This window comes from Vulpes lagopus, chromosome 24 (assembly GCF_018345385.1).
Source record: "Vulpes lagopus strain Blue_001 chromosome 24, ASM1834538v1, whole genome shotgun sequence".
In the NCBI taxonomy this organism is placed as follows: domain Eukaryota; kingdom Metazoa; phylum Chordata; class Mammalia; order Carnivora; family Canidae; genus Vulpes; species Vulpes lagopus.
The window spans coordinates 40458902-40467072 of record NC_054847.1 but is presented as its reverse complement, the minus strand read 5'-3'; the positions used below and the strand labels follow the sequence as shown (position 1 = coordinate 40467072).

At 49.2% G+C, this 8171-nt stretch overlaps 1 long non-coding RNA gene across 1 annotated transcript in view; it reads left to right on the top strand.

The window, feature by feature from the left end:
- The first annotated feature begins 448 nt into the window (after window positions 1-448).
- The window catches only part of LOC121482142, a 71470-nt gene continuing 63747 nt past the window's right edge, over window positions 449-8171 (top strand). The window contains exon 1 of the long non-coding RNA XR_005985518.1: window positions 449-697. This is a non-coding gene — a long non-coding RNA (uncharacterized LOC121482142). The remainder of the gene's footprint in view (window positions 698-8171) is intronic.

Below are 8171 nucleotides of genomic sequence, written 5' to 3'. Positions count from 1 at the left end.
CACCATCCTGTTACATGAATGTACAGTGACGTTATTCATAGATCAACTTTATTGAGCTCTGGCGAATACCTTGCCAATTACTCTTTCAAGGAGCTGCCTTTTTTTTTTTTTTTTTTTAAATCAAAGCCTGGGTAAGAAAGTGGACGGTCCTCTACTTCGCTAGACACGCTTTCCTAGCTGTCACATTTTTTAATGTCACCAAATCAGACAGGTAAAATAACTGAGTTTTTTGTTTCTCTGTCTTTCCTCGCCCCCTCCACCCTCTCCTGCTGTCTCTCTTTCCACTCCCCACCTTATATATGGCAGCTGGATACTTGGGATAATTTGAAACAGTTAATGTTTGAAAAACTTAGGGAGTTGGACAAAAGTTCACAAAAGCGCAACCTCCTGTTGGTCTAGGAGTGCTCCCAGACTGAAATAGGGCAGGAGAGCAGCAAGGCTGGGCAAATAGTCTGATATGCCCCAATGCCTGAACACAGCCTTCCCTGCCCTGGCTTCAGGCTCCAGGAGTGGCCAGTGACCCCAGGCTGGGACACTGAGTAGGGACTGCCTCCATACAGAAGCCCGAGTATATAGATGGCCATTAAAAGAATTTTTCAAAATGATAAACTCGTTTACCAGGCTACCAAGATAAATCTGCTCCTGGGAATTGCATTTTGGTGTGCCTGGGAGCAGTCACGTGCTGGAGAGTTGAAAGGTGAGTTGCATATTCTTGCTGCCTTGCTCCCTCCCTCTCTCCCTCCTCCCTCTCTTCCACCCTCCCTCCCCCTTCCCTCGATCAATATTGGCGATCTCAGGGAAATCATGAAATCGTATTGGCTTCTTTGTGTATAATTTCATTGGGCTAGATTAAAGCAGATTTTTCACGTTGTTTTTCTTAATGATGGTTTGAGGTTTTGTATGTCAACCTAAAACCCATTTAAAAGGGAAATTAATGTGCGTTTTTAGTCAGCATCCTGATTTTTGCTAAATTAGTCTTGCATGCCCTTTCCTTTTCTTTCTAAAAAGAAAAACATATTTTCTACTTGAGGATAATTTTAAGAATATCAATAAGATTTTCAAATATGTTTCAAAATATCTTTGATGTTTCTTTCTCTGAGAAAATAAAAGGAAGAATTGCTTTCTAACTGCCCCTTGTTTACACATGTACTCTAACCTTCAGAAGTTGTGTAACTCAGAATTAAAAAAAAAAAAATTGAAGCTACACTCCGGTCCCCCTTCTCCTCAGCATTTGATTCACAATTAGACTGTACAGAAATGTGGTAGCAGGAGTGCTAGTTCACGACTATTAGAATCTGGACAGTTGCACCAGCCATTACACCGGGATCAGGATATCCATTTCTTAGCATACCACTTCCGCAGGTCTGATTTTCTTCAAAATCAGATACTTAAATGAGTCAAAAGAAGTCTGTAAATAAAATGCAGCTTTGACAACAAATGTAAGCTATTGCACTATAAAAGAAAAAAAACTTGAGTTAGTAATTGTAGAGATAGACTGGAAATTTTTACCAGAGCTTTTCATATGCGTTTTCACATTCAATAAATATATATATATATATTTATTTATTTATTTATTTTAGGCTCTGAGAGGGAGAGAAAGGTGAGCATTCAATTAAAAACAGAGACCCTATAAATTATTCACACACACACAAAAATACGTAGACCTCAAGTAAACCCAGACTGGATAAGGGGCCCATCAGCTTTGTTTCTACCAAACAACAGTAACCACAGCCCAAATCCCAGGAAGGGGGGGGGGCTGCTTATTTCTACCCAAATGTTAAAAATCCTGAGGAAGGTTTTGTGTTGGGAGAACACATTTGTGCTACAACTAGGTTTATCAGAGCAATACAAAAAGACATAATGGTGGGTTGATTTGGACTATTTTATTTTTGTCCTTCCCCAAACCATCTGGCGTGTGAGTGTAGGGGTATTGATCAGGATCTGTGAGCTGCAGACCCCATGCCAATCCATAGCGTTTCTGGCAATCAGTGTCGCCCATGAATTGCAGCTGTCTGTGTAGCTGCCGAAAAGAAATCTTCAGAAAAGTCCCCCCCTTATCAAACACTTCATCCGTTCAGGGGTAAGTCAATATCATTTCTTTGTCATTCGGTGGGCGAGGATTATGAGGAGAAAGTTTTTGTTGTCGGTTGTAGCTGCTGCTGTGCTTTTTTTTTTTTTTTTTTTTTTTAAAGGAAGGAGAGCAATTTTCTAGCCATTGAATGGTAATGGTTTTCCAGAAAGGCCTCAAGCGTTTGTATGAATCGGACAACAAATGCTGTTTCAATATTGTGGGGGAATTTTAAGAGGCGGGGGGGAATTCTTATGTTGCTATACACAAATAATAATAGTGATAATACAGGGTTCCTTTTAACGACGGAGAAATTTCTCCCCTCTTTTCGGAGCCTCCAGTGATGAAGACACCGCAAGTCTCTGTGATTACACTTGCAGATGGACGGTGGGTGCTCGTGGCGGAAAAGGAGCCTTCGGAATTGTGGCTCTGTTTGATATCTCCATTAGCTTCAATTTTATTCTGTTTGCAAGCTCAGGCTGGTTGAACACAGGGACAAGAAAACTAAAACCCAAGCCCAGCACCACTAACCCGCTTCTGCCTCTCAGCTCAGAAATTCGCTGACGCTTTGCAGATTCCAGTCGAATCTAGGAAAGTTTGCTTGTTTGTTTTTAAAAAGTGTGTTAGGTGGTGGAGCCCAACGGGTCCTCTTTCCCGTGAACGCTCTTCTGCTCCGCGTGAGTCTGGTTAAAATCCGAAAGGCCAGTTTAGTTATTGCGAGCTGTTAGGGACAGCCCTTAACTTTTCGGTTGACACTGTGCGCCGCGGTGGAGGAACACTTGGAGCGTGTTAGTGTTTTCCCACCCTCAGCTGGCCTCTTAGGAAAAGAAAAATGAAGCTGCAGGCAGAACCCTGCGGGCTGGGGGAGCGTGCTCTCGCAGCCCCAAGCCCCGCGCCTGGCTGGCTTCGCAGGTGGGGAGCAGGGCTGCGGGGCGAATCCCGCAGGGACGCTGCGCTGGGGCAAAACCTGGTGGCAGCCTCAGTAGTCCGGGCGCGGGCAGTGGGCGGGCTGGGGGGCGGGGAGAAGGAGGAGGAGACCCCCAGCGGGACGCGCCTCTGCACCTGCTCCTGGGGCGACACGTCTGGAGTGGCAGCCGCGGAACCCCCAGCTCCGCAGAGCTAAGTTGCAAGCGCGTCCACCTGCCCAGTTTTAAAGACAGCCAGGGACTAGGTAGGCGAACCTCGATCATTCTCCCTCCATTCCCATAGAGAGGAAATTGTTGGAGTCTTGATGCTCTCAGGGCTGCACACACACACACACACACACACACACACACACACACACACACACTTCTGTCCTCCTTTCCAGTCCTGGCTAGGTTCCCCGACCCCCTCGCGGGAGGAGTTTGGGCAGAAGTAAGAGCCTGGGCCTCTGGTACGGACTGGAGGGGACGGTCGCCGAGGCTGAGTGCTGGGACTGCAGACCTTGCCCAGGACATTTCCCTATCCCCGAATTCGGGACCCACCACAGAACCTTCCCTGGGGCCACCCTCCGCCTGTGTTTTCGCGGCTGCTACCGCTGTGGAAGCTGGTGGGAGAAATATAATTTGACTGTTGGGGCAAATGAAATTTTAAAAAAAGTGAAGGGGAATGTGAGGATTTGAAACTGCAGAGATCAGAGGGCTTATTTTTGGGGGCGAGGGGGACGGTGGAGAGTGGGGGGAGGCCTGGAGCTCGGCTCTCCCAGGAATACAGCTTTTTCTCTAAAAGAACGTTTGTTTCACTTTTAGAAAGCAACTTGTTATCCTGAGCCTGAAGATGAGTTTTATCCGGGCTGCCCCTAAGTACCTGTCCTACGATTTCTCTCCACCAAAGCCCTGTGAGGTTGATCTGGAGCCACAAATCTGCAGTCGCATTTTCTTTTAACCGTGGGTTTCCAAAAGTACAATTCATGCGTGCTTAAAATAAAGTTTTCCTCTCTGCCAGTTGTCACCCCACAAAAGAAAAACTGGCGTGAGGTCCTTTTGTTCAGGTCAAGTTGTGCGTGAAATCTTTTTGTTGTCCTTTCAAAGGGAAGGCAAAAGTTGCAGTTGATTGCAAAAAGGACAAATTTAACTCTCTGGAAGTGGAGCTGTTTTCAAGTTGCCCTGAGACACTAAGCACGGGCATTGCTTTTTAAAAAAATTATTATTTATTACCTTTTTAAAACGATCATTTATTTGCTCTGGACGTAACCACTTCTGATTGAGGATTCAGTATTGTTTAGGCATTAATACAAACACCGAGCACTTCTTCTCTCTATGAAAATGGGAGAGTTTAAAAATCCTTTTCTGTAATTTCAACGGTCTCGCTACCGTGTAATTAAAACATAAGAGCACAACAGAGTCCTGAAAAATAGTGTGCCAGCTTTGAAACTAAGAAACACCATTTCCGATTCCTAAAGGTAATACTTGTATTCGAAAACCAGCAGGAACAATCGAGGGTTTTAAAACATTTTTGTGCGCCGGACCATTTCTTTATGTAAAAAAAAAAAAAATCACATGGTACATATTTTTTAGATTCCGTGTATCTTATTTAGCTCCTAAAGTAATTCAATAACTACGAAGGGAGTCTGAGCCAATGTTTGAAGATAACACCACCGACAGCAAAATAGCACATTCAGATGATTTTAGGGGCTTTTTTTATATGCAGAATCGCTTCGATGCCACTTTATTTTTTTACTTATTTTTATTTTTTGGAATTTTGGATTGTTTCGCTTCCCAGCGTGCGCGGCCAGGCAGGTCCGGCCGCGCGCTGGGATCCCGGGCGGCCGCGTGGAGCGGCGCGGGCCGCGGTCGCTCGGGGCGCAGGACGCGGTGCCGCGGGCCACGGGGACCGGCGCCCGGGCCGGCCGGACACAGGTGGCTGGGCCGCGTCTGCGGGGCCCGGGCTGCGAGGCGGCGGCGGCGGCGGCGGCGGCGGCGCTCGGGGCTCGGGAGCGGCTCCCGGGACCTGTTGGCGGCGGCGGGGCGCTGCTCGCGGCGGCCGGGCCCGGGGCGCAGGGGCGCAGGGGCGCAGGGGCGCAGGGGCGCGCGTCGAGGCCGGGGCGCTCCGGGCCTCCCCCCTCGCCGGCCCCGCAGAGCCGCGCGGCCCGGCCAGGCAGCCGCTTCCCGGGGAGGGGGCTGCGGCCCCAGGGCGCGGGGGCGGAGGGAGCCGGCCGGGATTGATGTCTAAATCAATGCGGTTTCCAGGCGCTTCTCCCCGCGCCTCTCCATCTTCCTCCGAGCCAGGCCGCCTCCCGAGGGGGTTGCCTCTCCCTCCGCGAAGTCAGCGCCGGGAGCGCGGAAAGCGCAGCCCCACGCGAGGCAGCGCGGGCCGGGAGCCCCCGGAGCGACCCCCGAGCCCCCAGCCCCCCGCGCCCCCGCCCCCCGCCTCCCCGCGGCGCGCCCTGCTCCACCCCCGGCTCCCGGCGGGGCCCCCGGTCGGACGGGACCCGGCCGGGGAGACCCCAGGGCTCCGCCGCCGCCCCGGCCCTGCTCGGGCGGGCCCGGCTGCTTCGGATTTAATTATTCACCGATGAATTAGACAGCTGCAATTGTCGTGAAAAATCAGCGGCCACTATCGATCCCCGGAGCGGGTGGGGGCGGGGAGCTGGGCCGCGGGGCGCGGGGGAGGGAGGGGAGCTGGGCCCGGGCCTGGGGCTCCCCTCCTCGGGCTGGGCCCGGGATGGGGGGACGGGGTGGGGGCCCGGGCGTGCACGCCTCCTCGGGCCTGCCCTCGGGGGTGCAGAGAGGCCCCCGGGCGGCGGAAGGGCGTGCCCCGCGGTGCCCCGCGGACCCCCGCGCCCCAGCACCTGCGGGCCCCTCGCGGGCAGGCGGGCGCGTGCCGTCCCTCGCCGGGAGTTCGCGCCGCCGAGCAACAAGTCTCGGCGTCCTCGAGGCTCGACCCCGGAGCCCCGGAGCGCGGGCGGCCTGCTCCCCTCTGCTCGGGAACTGGGTCAGGAGTGTGGTGCAGAGGAGCAGTACGTGTGTTCTCGGGGCTGGGAGCCCACCCAAGGGCGCGGAGAGAACGTGCCAAAGAGGCCAGTGCGGTCCTCCGGGCCCAGATCTGCGGGCTTCAGATGGGGTAGGAAAGGCTCCCCTCCCCTGTCCGCATCACAAAAGCGCTGGCAGCCAGGGGTGGGGGGTGGGGTGGGGAGTCTCTTCGCGTAGGCGCGCTCTGTTCTCCTCTTGGGTCGTCCTGAAGCCCCTGTGGCTGCACGTTACAATTTGAAATGGCTTTTTATAGGAACCACAAATTACACAGGAAATTTATAGGCTACGTGAAGCAAAAAAGATAATAAAAGGTTGAACACTCCTCATCCCCCAGGTTTCCTTTTTCCCCTTTCTCTCTTCTTAAAACTACTTTCGAGCGTTTGCTATCTACTTTTGTTGGGGAAATGTGTTCTTCAGACTTTATCCGGGAAAGAGTTGAGCTCTGGCTCCCTGGAGATCAGATATAGAGTCAAAAAGGCACTACATTGCCTGCTTCGTAATCCATGGGGCTGAGTATAGGTCACTGAACACAGAATGGCCTTTCCTCTCTTGCTTACTGAGATGGTTTAATGGATTTTGTAATGGTTTCCAACTATCAGACAGGGGAAATCTGGTTTGGGGGCTTTTTGTTCACATAACCCAAATACAAAGCACATGTTAATACGCACTTTGCCTTATCAATGGAAATTGGTAGCACGGCAGTGGAATTTCTTAGGGCAGTTCTGAAACATCATGTTTCAGTACACCATGTTTCAAGCATGGCCTCTTGCTTAATAAATGTGAAAAGTCTTCAGAATTTTCCGTTTAGGTTGAAAGATTTCTGAGAATCCTTTGACTAATATCTCATATATATCTGCTACAAAACTACGATATTGAATTTGAATGCAGTTTTCAGTATTAGTTCACCCCCCTCCACTCTTTTAAATCAGGGGGTTGGGGAGGGTATGAATAATGGTTGATTTTAGCTTTCAGTGGAGTAGAGGTGGGGTAAATGGATGCCTTTTTAAGAATTTGCAAACCAAATGAGGTTAAATAGAGTCATCTGATTAAGGCAAAGATTTTTGTGTTGTGAGAGGGCACAGGTTTTGCTTTTGCAGATGCTGTTCCTTTCAAGTCCCTGAACCGTTTCCACACATGGCAATGTCAGCTCATATCTGAAGTTTCAGTTGCATTTTTAAAGACTTCTTTTTTTCATGCTATTTGCAAATCTAATTTCTTTTGAATAAAATTATTTCACTTTTTTCATTTTTCATGCTCATTCTTGGTTTTTCTCCCTAGCTCTTATTTTAAACTTCTCTTTTGAGAGCTTTTACTTCATCAGATTACTTACTACTTCAGTGGTATTATGTATAGTGGTAACTGGCACCAGGAGATATCACGGCAGGTTTTGAGAAAGGAAGTCTAACCCTAGTTTAGTTCAAAAAAATTTTTGTACTTGACTTTCTTGTATTAAGAACTTGCTTTTGTTAAATACCATAACTTAAATACTGGAGCATAAATGGGGTAGCAACCAGAGGCAGCATATTGGAGAATGCTGGAGAACTCTAAGTGTTTTACAGAAAATTATGATGGTGGTTAATTGATTCATTAATTTATTTGTTCATTTAAGAGATATTTACTGAATGCCTACTGTGTGCCTATTAGAGTTTTTAGTTATAAACAAAAGACGCTGCCTTAAACCAACTTAAGGAGAAAAGAATTTTCATGGAAGAAACCAGGTAGCTCACAGAAGCAATAGAAATGCAGGAGATTCAGGCTTGGAAAATAGGCAACGGCCAGGGGAGAAGAGGAGCTGGAGCAGAGTCAGGGTTACTCCATGCAACAGCCTGGCTAGGAAGCCTCTGTGGGCACTGCTGTCTCTGTCACTGTGTGTCACTCTGTCACTCTGTCCCTGTGTTTTTATGTTGCCTCCACAAGAGCCAGTTTGGGGCTGTCCTAACTACCAGAAGCTGAGAAGAGGGTCACTGCATCCTACCTGCACTGCATACCGTAGGGAGTTACTTTAAAATAAGAAGGATGCTTGGATCGTGGGTAGCAAAAACCAGAAAACAAACAAAAAGCACCCAGAAGTATGTTACCACATAGATGCTGGGGATAGAACAATGAACATGTTAGATGTGACTCTGCTCTCATGAATCCTATATTTTAGT